The sequence below is a fragment of the Diadema setosum genome, chromosome 17 (genome assembly GCF_964275005.1).
Source record: "Diadema setosum chromosome 17, eeDiaSeto1, whole genome shotgun sequence".
NCBI lineage: Eukaryota > Metazoa > Echinodermata > Echinoidea > Diadematoida > Diadematidae > Diadema > Diadema setosum.
Window position 1 is genome coordinate 33,498,297 of NC_092701.1, and position 10,348 is coordinate 33,508,644.

Genomic DNA, 10,348 nt, shown 5'->3' on the forward strand with positions numbered 1-10,348 from the left:
GTTTGTTTGTTTGTTTGTTTGTTTGTTTGTTTGCTTTTTTAAAGGTGCAAGTGGCATAATGTTTGCCATACCAAATTGCATTAAGAGAAATAGGAGAGGGTGAGTAACAATCCCAATATATTTTTGATACAAAATGTGCCGGAGTCAGTAATCAATATACAATATCAATGCTGTCAGATACCTTTCTCACAACTTATCTTATGCCGACAAAGTTCTCTCTTTCGATGGTTTAGGAGAGGGGAAATGGCAGACAAGGGGGGGGGGGGGGAGAGGAGGTATAATAATGTTATTCACATTAATATACAAGGAACAATAAAAAATCAGAATTGTGTTCATAATGTCAGCATAATAATCATAGAAGAGTACCTCATTCAGAGCGATTTTTTATTTCTTTAGAGTAATCTCACGCAATTGTGCAGTTAAGACACTGTCTTACACGGCAGATGAGAGTGGAAAAAACAAACCAACAACGCAATGTGGAAATTTCATAACGTAATTACTGTGTTTTAAGACATCACACTATCTCAGAAAATCGAAACAAATCTGACTGCAGACTCCTTTTACAAAACCGAAGCAAAACAATAGCAAACTTGCAAAGAATACATGCAACCAAGCAAACATACATAAAAATAACAAGGCAGGGGATCCGGTTGTAACCTTTTTGTTTCTTTACATGTTTGTTTGTTTGTTTTGGTTTGATGCCCTTATCAGAGGCACATCAAGACATTGGGAGGGTGGTGAGGCAGCAATACCATGGGATGGCGGTCAAACATATAACTCAAGAAACAAGCAAACCATTAAGCAAACAATCTTAATGAATAAAACAAAAACACAAATAGAAACCAACCAAGCAACGAAAAGTTTGTGTACCAAAATAACAATTACTTAAAGATCATGTTTTAATATTAATTTTGATTATTACAAGACACATTATGCTGTATATAGTATGCAGTGCAGATGTAGTGGATGTCTTTCACAAAATTAATATTGATTTATTGTAATTCATAGTGTGAGATTGCCACAAAATTCTGGATAATTAGTTATTAATAATGTTTCTGTTTCTGTTGCACACATGAGTGCACACACACACACGCGCACAGACATACACACACACACGCACACACGCACACACACACTATAAACAAACACAATACACTCGTGCAAGCATAGGCAAACACTCATGAATGTGAACATAATGAACGGGAGGCTGAATAATACATGGTGTACAAAAGAAAGACATATAGAGAGATACAAAGTAACTATATACAGATCATCAGGTTTTATGGAGTGCAGAATTTGTTGAAGTGACGAAAAATAATATGATACATAATACTTTATCAATATATAGGGAGATGGAGAGAGAGAGAGAGAGAGATGGACCTGGGAAAGGGAGGAAGAACATGGGGGTGGGGGAGTGGGGGAGGGGAAGGGGGAAAGGGAGAAGAGGGAGGGGTACATCGGAATTTATGTCAGGTTGAGTGAGCGCATTCCAAGTAGGGCCTACCGACTACAGTATATGATCTTTACGACATCATCCTTCATTGTGCAAGCCATACTCGCAGTTACATCGATTCCACTAGTCAAGAAATAACACAAACGTCCATCCCATGCATCTTGTCTCCCCGAGGTCAAGATTGATCTCACAGAGATACGGCCTACATAGGAGATGATAAATTATACATAATAAAGACGAAGACGGGGGGGGGGGGGGGTGGGAAGTCGAGGGACAATTCAAAGAAAAAAACAAACAAACAAACAAACCAGAATGATCACTCTATACGATCACGGAGTCTACACTGCATTCAGGTAATTGGCGCGCGCTGCGCCTGATTTTCCGCCGCGCGTCGCCACCACTCCAATGGCGCCATCACTAGCAGACGGTATACCGCGGAGCAGTGTATAGTGTTGAGTGCTGGCAGCAGGTTCTCATCTCTCAGTAAAGTTGGTGTTTCATCAGCTGAAAGGAAGTCTCCTCTGTTCCGGGCAAATCCGCATCTCGTACGACACTCGGACAGGACGGGCATCATCTCTAATGTGACCCAGTTTTCGATCTTAGATAAGGTTGGTGATCTGTGATCTGTGTATTTTTTTCGGTAGTTACATAAAGGAAACAAAAAGTTGTTTGTGTACTTTGTTGATTGTTTTGTTTGACTTGGTTCGTTATATTGGTTTGTGTCTTTACCCTAAATTCTCTCAGTTTGGTTAACTGTTATTTTATATGTAATCTTTAACACTTTAAAGGTAATTTGACAATGTAATTTTTGAAATCCCTTGTGTAATTTGCTTTTATTTGAGGCTCGTAATATCTCTGTGCATCACGTGTTAAGCCTGAGGTATTTTACAAGATGTAAGACATCAAACGATAAGCAAATTAATATAATCAGTGGCAAATGCCCAATTCTACGTGCTTTTGAGAAACATTTCACCTGTTTCTGTTGTTTATACGACCCAAAGGTTTGTAACCAATCAATCCTATGATACATTAATTGTATAAGATCTGTTGATTCGTTCATAAAAAGTAAGATTTTAAAAGGAGACATGCAAGGCAGCTAGGTGGGAATATCGGTCATCTTGGAAACTATAATGAATGTGTTTGCTATAACTATTATGGGATGCAAGATTTCAACAGATCTCAACACTCTAAAAACACAAATGTTGAATTAGCATTTAAAAGGGCCGAGGAGTGACAACATTTTCAAAGTGTTGGTTTTCCTGCTAGATTCAACATTTAAAATGTTATTTTAAAAGTTGGATGCAACACTTCAAAAAATGCTGTCACTCCTCGGCCCTTTTAAATGTTGATTCAACATTTGCGTTTTTAGAGTGAATGATTACCGTTTACACGATACTGTGTGATATATCCGTCCAAGAATTGAGAAGCGACGGTATTATATCGAAGTGATTCTAACTTCATATTTTTATTATTATACGCACTTATTCAAATTATAACATTAAACACCATAGAACACTCTCCATGTTTTTATAGAGTTCTTTCCTTTTAGAAAAAAAAAAACTGTCAGTACTTTGATTTGAAGGTTTGATTCCAATGAACGTGTGAGCAGCTATAAATTGCACCAGGTCAAATGAGACCAGTTTACTATACCAAGCTTAGTTTTACGCTACAGAAAATCGTTAATAACAACAAATACTTTTCTTGACAACTTGACATCGACGGCTTGCCTCAGTGCATTTCAGGTATGCAGTTATATGGGTATAGTAGTTACTGGATGTGAGTTACTAAAGTAGTTATTATCATACCTGATTAGACATACTGTAGGTCCCTGTCAGAGAGCGGATTTCAAAAACACAGTCATGGTTATCTGGTCTATTATCAAAGGATTCACACAAACCATTTTCTCTTTCTCTCTCTCTCTCTCTCTCTCTCTCTCTTTCTCTCTCTTTCTTCGATCCTTCAATATTGCGGACAATACTTCGCATTAAAGGGATTGTATAGTTTTGGTCGAGACCTAATTTCAGGTTTCTAACATTTTTGGTGAGATAATGAGAAACCTCTTATGAAATAATTATGAAAGAGCATGTAATTCTATGAGGAATTCAATTGATGAAAATTGGTTTTGAAATGGCTGAGATATCCAAAAAAGAGCGATTCTAATAAAGTGTGGGACCCACACTTTATTACGATCGCTTTGTTTTACTTTATTTTTCCCGATTTTCATCAAATAAACTTTGAATTCCTCATAAAATGGTATGCTCTGTACTATATCATAAGTGGTTTCTTGGTATCTCGCAAAAAGTTTAAAGCCCAATTCTCATCTCCACCAATTCTGTACCATCCCTTTAATGAACCTTAATCGACCTGTATGCGAATAGCATGATATCAAAAATGTATGCGTACATCCCTGCATAACAAAGGTTGCTCCTGCATACACCCAGAAAACTTGACAGCGGTTTGTCCGACATTGCGGCAACCAACTTAACGCTGACTAAATAAACTCCGAGCTGTATATACATTGATGGATAGAATATAACTAATAACTCTGTCTTCAGGGTAAAATATCCATAAATCTGGATAAGTGAGCAGGCGTTATCCTACGAGACGTATCAGATCATTCTTGTGACGGTGTGATCTTGGTCACTGCTGTAATAATTGCATAGCAGTGATAATGCCTATCATTATCAGGTGATGTTATATTGTCGATGACAACGTGGAAGACAAAAATTACTTTAAAGGGTGGAACTTACTGGGTGTAGAAGTGGAAGGAAAATGAAATGACCGGAAACTCCGAGATGATAATACTTTGCTCGACCAGTTCTTGAATCTGTGATATGTAGACCTAATTACATACTGTATCGAGAAGTCAGCATTGATGTGGATGTAAGGGGAAGGTCACAATTATTGAAGAAAATGACATTAATTTAAAAAGACATAAACAATCCCCTTTCTGTCGTGCCCGTGACAGCCATAATTACTGTGCAATGAGCATTACACGGTGATGGCGACTTGACAGCCTGTACCGATAGAAGAAGGGGAGTACAGGTGAATAGTCTACAGTGTGACAGAGCTAAACGCTTCTGTATGCAGTCCAAACAGTATCTTGACGTCACCAATCCTCAATTTTCAGCGGTTTGCCGTGCTCACGATTTGTGAAGAAAACAAAGTGTACCGCAATTTCGATTAACTTCGATCGCCAAAATGATCGTATGGGGGGGGGGGGGGGGAGGCCATAGTTTTCTCTTATTGTCTACATGTATGCCCTGAATGTAACAATTGTAATCATTCTATCATATTACCTCCCGTGATTGTCTGTCTAGTCTGTTAGTAGTCTGGTTAACCCTTTTTTTTTTCCTGCTTTGAGTATATCCATTAGCACAGAAGATAGTGTAAGCACTGTCAAATGTTCCTGGCACATGTCAAGGGTTACGTTCCCGTGATTCAGCAGGTGCAGGACCTATACACATGAAATAAAACGTATTTCGCGAAGTGTACGACGGCGTTTTTTCCCCGAGATTACGTATAGAAAATCCTCAATCCCTCAAAATGTAATAAAGTGAAGTATATATAGCCCTTAGTCATTATAACGGTTCGTTTAACCAATGCACGTAAGTAAATGCTTGTTATCTTTTTTCTGCACAAGCGTTGATGTCAATGTATTTCGTAAAATTCATATGAATCTTCGCAATGTCCAACGTGTAAAAGTTCTTTTAATGTCGACGATTGACTGAACTTCCAAGGAAAACATATTGTATAGTCATGTATATCTACGGAGCTCAAAAATGACAACTATATTAAAGATGCATCCTTTCTTTGCTACAGCAGTAAAAACTGCTTTCTGGTCGTCAAACTGCATGATATCAATTTTGTTTAAATAATATTATGAATAGATAGTATGGAACTTAATAAAAAGACATGAATGCTCAAACTGTTAGGCATTAATAGAGATGATTTGCAATTACAGAATTAAGGGAGTAATTGTTTGACTAATATTGTACTTACAGTAGGCCTATATACATTCAAAACTTCTATACCAATCAATATTGCAAGAGATTATTTAGCACAGGGGTGGAGATTGCAAACTTCATTAAATTGAGGGAGACAAAGGGAAGAAAACTCGTACCGCAATATTCACCCATCCGTTCAATAATCTCTTGCTCTCATTTTAATATGCCTTGTCCGCCTTGGACTATACGTAACATCACAGTGTCAGAAAATTGGAGCTTGGGTATGTTCCAAGTTCATAGCCGAAGCGGTATAGTGTTGCTGCCCGGAAAGCAGTTGATGACGAGTTCGATTCCCGCTGGTTTCTTCTTTCGACATGTGTGTTAAAAATGTAGAATAAGCAGTTGCGATCTTACAAATTTTATTTGACAGAGGGAAACAAATTGAAGAAAACTATAGTACCTCATACTGCCGATCAAGTAAGAAAGAGACTATTTGGATTAAAAACATTAAAACTGATGCAGATGCATCATGAAGGCTTTTAGAATAGGAACAAGCGCCCCTTATCATTATGCTTATACCCCCGGAAAGGTTTTTGACAGTCACTGGTTTCAAGGTATATGCAGGGAGTGACATTCTAAACTGACGGACTGCTTTCGTGAACATGAACGTTCTTGAAAACAAGTGGTTTTTTTTTGTTCTTTTTGGTTTTTGACAGTAGAATCCAATGACATGAATGTTTTCACATGCTTCTCCCTTGGTATAGATGACTAGTGATACCAGCTTTCTCTACTCTTCAAAATGCAGTCATTTTGCCAAAGATGGGCATTACCCGCTTAAAGGACAAGTTCACCTTTATAGCCCTTTGGGTGGAGTGAAGGCAGCAATATTAGTAGGGCACATCAGTGATAGTTTGAGGAAAATCGGACAATCCGTTAAAAAATTATGAATTTTTGAAGCTTCTGCTTAGTCACCGCTGGATGAGAAGACTACTATAACTTGTGATGTCACATGTGTACAACGATATAAAGAAAGAATAAAGAAAATTCAACATACATTTGTATTTCCATTTTTCTCACATAGCAAAAGAACACTCGACTTCTCTCTTTTGGAAAACCGGGGAAATTACCCTTAACATACATCAGTAACAAGACGAAGAAATGTGCACCTTATTCAAAAAGTAAAGTTTTGTGAAATGCTCTTTTTATTTTCCTTATAACATGTATAACGTTGTACGCAAGTAACATCATACACTGTCCAGCAGTGACTTAGCAGACACTTCAAAAATTCATAACTTTTAAACGGATTGTCCGATTTTCCCCAAACTTTCACTGATATTGTGTTCTACTAACATTGTTGTCTTCACTCAATCCACATATATAATATGAAGGTGGACTTGTCCTTTACGGTTCCAATTATTGTGCCGTCTTAAGTTAAGATGTATGTGTGTGTGTGTGTGTGTGTGTGTGTGTGAGTGTGTTAGCACGTTTTCGTTTCCGCTTTGCAGTGATCCTCTGATGTTCAGTGGTCATAGAGCGCTCTCATGACTGTATCGTCCACGTGTATAATTTGCAGAGTTTGAAATGTTTGTTCACACTGTGACATCAGAATCCTTTGGTGTGAATCATAGATGTCGTTATTGATAATAATAACCGTTATGGTTAATTTTAGAGCGAGTATCTATATCCTTCATCGGAGCACATATAGGACGGATGACCATAGCAAGTTAAATGTCTCCCTAATCAATGTTAATCTGTGATATTTAGCTCAGATGTTCCAATAAGGTGATTGGTGACAGCAATGCCATGATTAATTGTTCCAGGCAAAAGGAATATGCCCAACACTGTTATACAACGGTGTAGTGGAGATTAAGAATGGATTGTACAGTAATAATATGAAATGACATAAGCAAACAAAGACATTCAGGGGCGGATCCAGGAATCCGTAAAAGGGGGGGGGGGGGGGCGCCTTTACAAAATTAAAGAGGGGGCGCACGCGCCCCCATTGTTTTTAATTTCTTTTGTTTTAACAAAAATTAAGGGGGGCGGGGGGGGGGGGGGGACGCCCGGTGCGCCTTACCTGGACCCGCCACTGTGATGTATACTTATAATATGTGTCATGTGTATATACGCGCATACTTGTTATAAAGTTAAGATAACGACAATTTATTCATTTCAGTTAGGCCAAACACTGACTGAGACTGGCCATTTCTAATTTTGAATTGGCATGTTCATGAATTACAGATAATTAATCCATATCATCTCTACTCTCGGTAATTCAGTTTTCTACATGTCGATGGACAAAACTAACCAGGTAATAGAATATTTGAAACGGAACGAGTAGTTTGTAAGAAAAACGTTTGATGGCATAAAAATATTGCAGTGTTCAATCATAATTATCATGTATATCATTACCCTTTACAGTGCGTTTGTGTGAACATAATTCTGCGAGAGAGGAAACTAAAACGTAACGCGGTGATTATGAACTGAATAACTGATGAATGTGAAGGGAAATTGTATCTTCTTTAGAGAATAGCAATATGGTGGCTTCAAAACATAGCTTAGAATATAGCTTCAAGCTTTATCAAGTCTTGTAGGTCATCCTGTAAGTGATATCCGTATAATAGAAAAAGTTGAAGTTATCGAAGAAAAGATGTAAAAGATGTACCATTAGAAGCAGAAGAAAAAAACAACAAACAAGAAAATAGAACAAGATGATGGTGTTGACGACGATGATGGTGGCGTGATTCGGATGATGATGGGAAGGAGGAGGAGGGGGAGGAGGAGGAGGAGGAGGAGGAGGAGAAGGAGAAGGAGAGAAAGAGGAACAGGATAATGACTATGGTGGAAAATTTTGCGGAGAGTCGCTATCGGCACTGATGCATCATATTTTTTCATCACTCATACGCCGTCTTTCATGCTTATCCTTTATAAAATTATGGTATACATCACGCTGTGAAAGAGACAAAAGATGAATTAACAAACGAACAACTGGAAACATTCCTCACGCTCACCCAAGACGGAAGAAATTATTGGTAATCTAAAATCCGGTGAGAACCCATATGGGAAAAATATAAAGGAACGACACACTTCAAGATATGGGGCAGGTTTGATACTGTGAGACTACACTTGTAGAGGGGTACGAGATATATAGTTAAACAGAGTGAATAGCCACTGTGTTGTACAAGTAATTCGTTCTTATTAGATTAGTGTATTCGGCTTTGGCCTTGGACTAGGCACGACTATATTGGATCATAAGCATCTTACGCGGTACGTTGCCATGGCTATGATATGATATAATAAGATTAATCGGATATGGATGCGCAAGAAGTCTAAGATGTCTTCTGCTATTGATTAAATGGGGGTGTATTATGATTAAACAGATTTGATAAGCAGTGGACCGCACAATCTCATAATGTATTCACAAACTAAAGCAGTTATCTGGGTCAATTACGTAACTGTGTCGAAGCCTATACAACAGCTTCTCTTAGTAGGCAGCAGAATCGTAAAATAGGGAGAAAAAAGGATTTGTAGTTTTCGCGTGCTCTTATAACCTTCACTTTCTCCTGACATAGATTTGTAGTAATATGGGTGCCTCCAGAAAGCGGCTTGCAGAGATAACCGTGATTGAATGCTGGCATAAAAGAATAATACTAAATAATAACAATAAGAACAGGAATGGAAGTCTAGAAAAGTAGTTGAGCCACGCTCCTTCAATATGCTAGAATACTCTAAGATGGAAATCCACCTTATTTCTTTCTTTCTTTCTTTCTTTTTTTAGGTTGGTGTTCAAAAATAAAGCGCAATTAAATAAAAGAAAACAAAATAGTGAAGTTTTTAAAACCCAGAACAGAGATATCATATAGAGTAATATATAGTATGCAAATACATTGATATGCCCTGTCAACATAAGTCTTCCTTAAATTGTTCATGTTATTAGGTTACATACATTTCTGAAGAAGAAAACAAATCATGCACAATGTATGGCTTTTATTGATTTGTAAAGGAATATAGGCTCATAATAAAAATAACTTATGAAATATTTACGAAAGGATCACAAGTATACGATATCATGATATCGTAGGAGAATGAAGCAATGAAAATCACTATTCGAATTTGATTTTATTCTATGTGATGGAGTGTACCCTTTATGGTATTATATATATATATATATATATATATATATATATATATATATATATATGTGTGTCTGTGTCTGTGTCTGTGTCTGTGTGTGACGGAGGAATGACTCTGGCTTCATTCACTGACGGAAAGATAATTATCGACGCAATGTGGATAACTGCCATATACTGACCAAAATTTTGATGAATTTGAGTTCCGAATTATGATGCTAATGTATGTAACACATCATGTTTTCTATTGTTCAATGTACTTACTACCAATGATTACACATGTAGTAGATACAGCATTTGTTTAAGCAACATTGTCTATGCTGGATCGTTGCAGTTTATTCAAGGTGAAAGGCTTTTTGAATTTAATTGATGAAACACAATATGGGTGCTCGTTGAAAGAATGAGAAGGAGAAGAATTAAAAGAGGAGATAAGAATGAAAGAAAGGGGTAATAACAAAATTAATATTTTTAACATTCTGTTACAGATTTAGTAACTATTTTGCTATCTCCTAGGTGGTAAAATGTAGGTATCTAAATATTTCAAATATATTCCATTTTATATGCATTAGCAATAGGCATCTGCCTACTAATTATACAGTGTTACTTAATTATCATTCCTAGGTCGTTGCATGGCTTTGTGATGTTAACACAATTCTCATTAAAAAAAAATGCACCGCTGCAATTCAAGTTGATTTAGTTATACCTTTATATTTGCCGATTGGCGAGCGACTGTAGATTTGTATTCCATCGCATGCAGTAAATGCATTCAGCGTCGCCATCTGAGCTAATTTCATTGATTGCTTCCGTGATAAACTAAC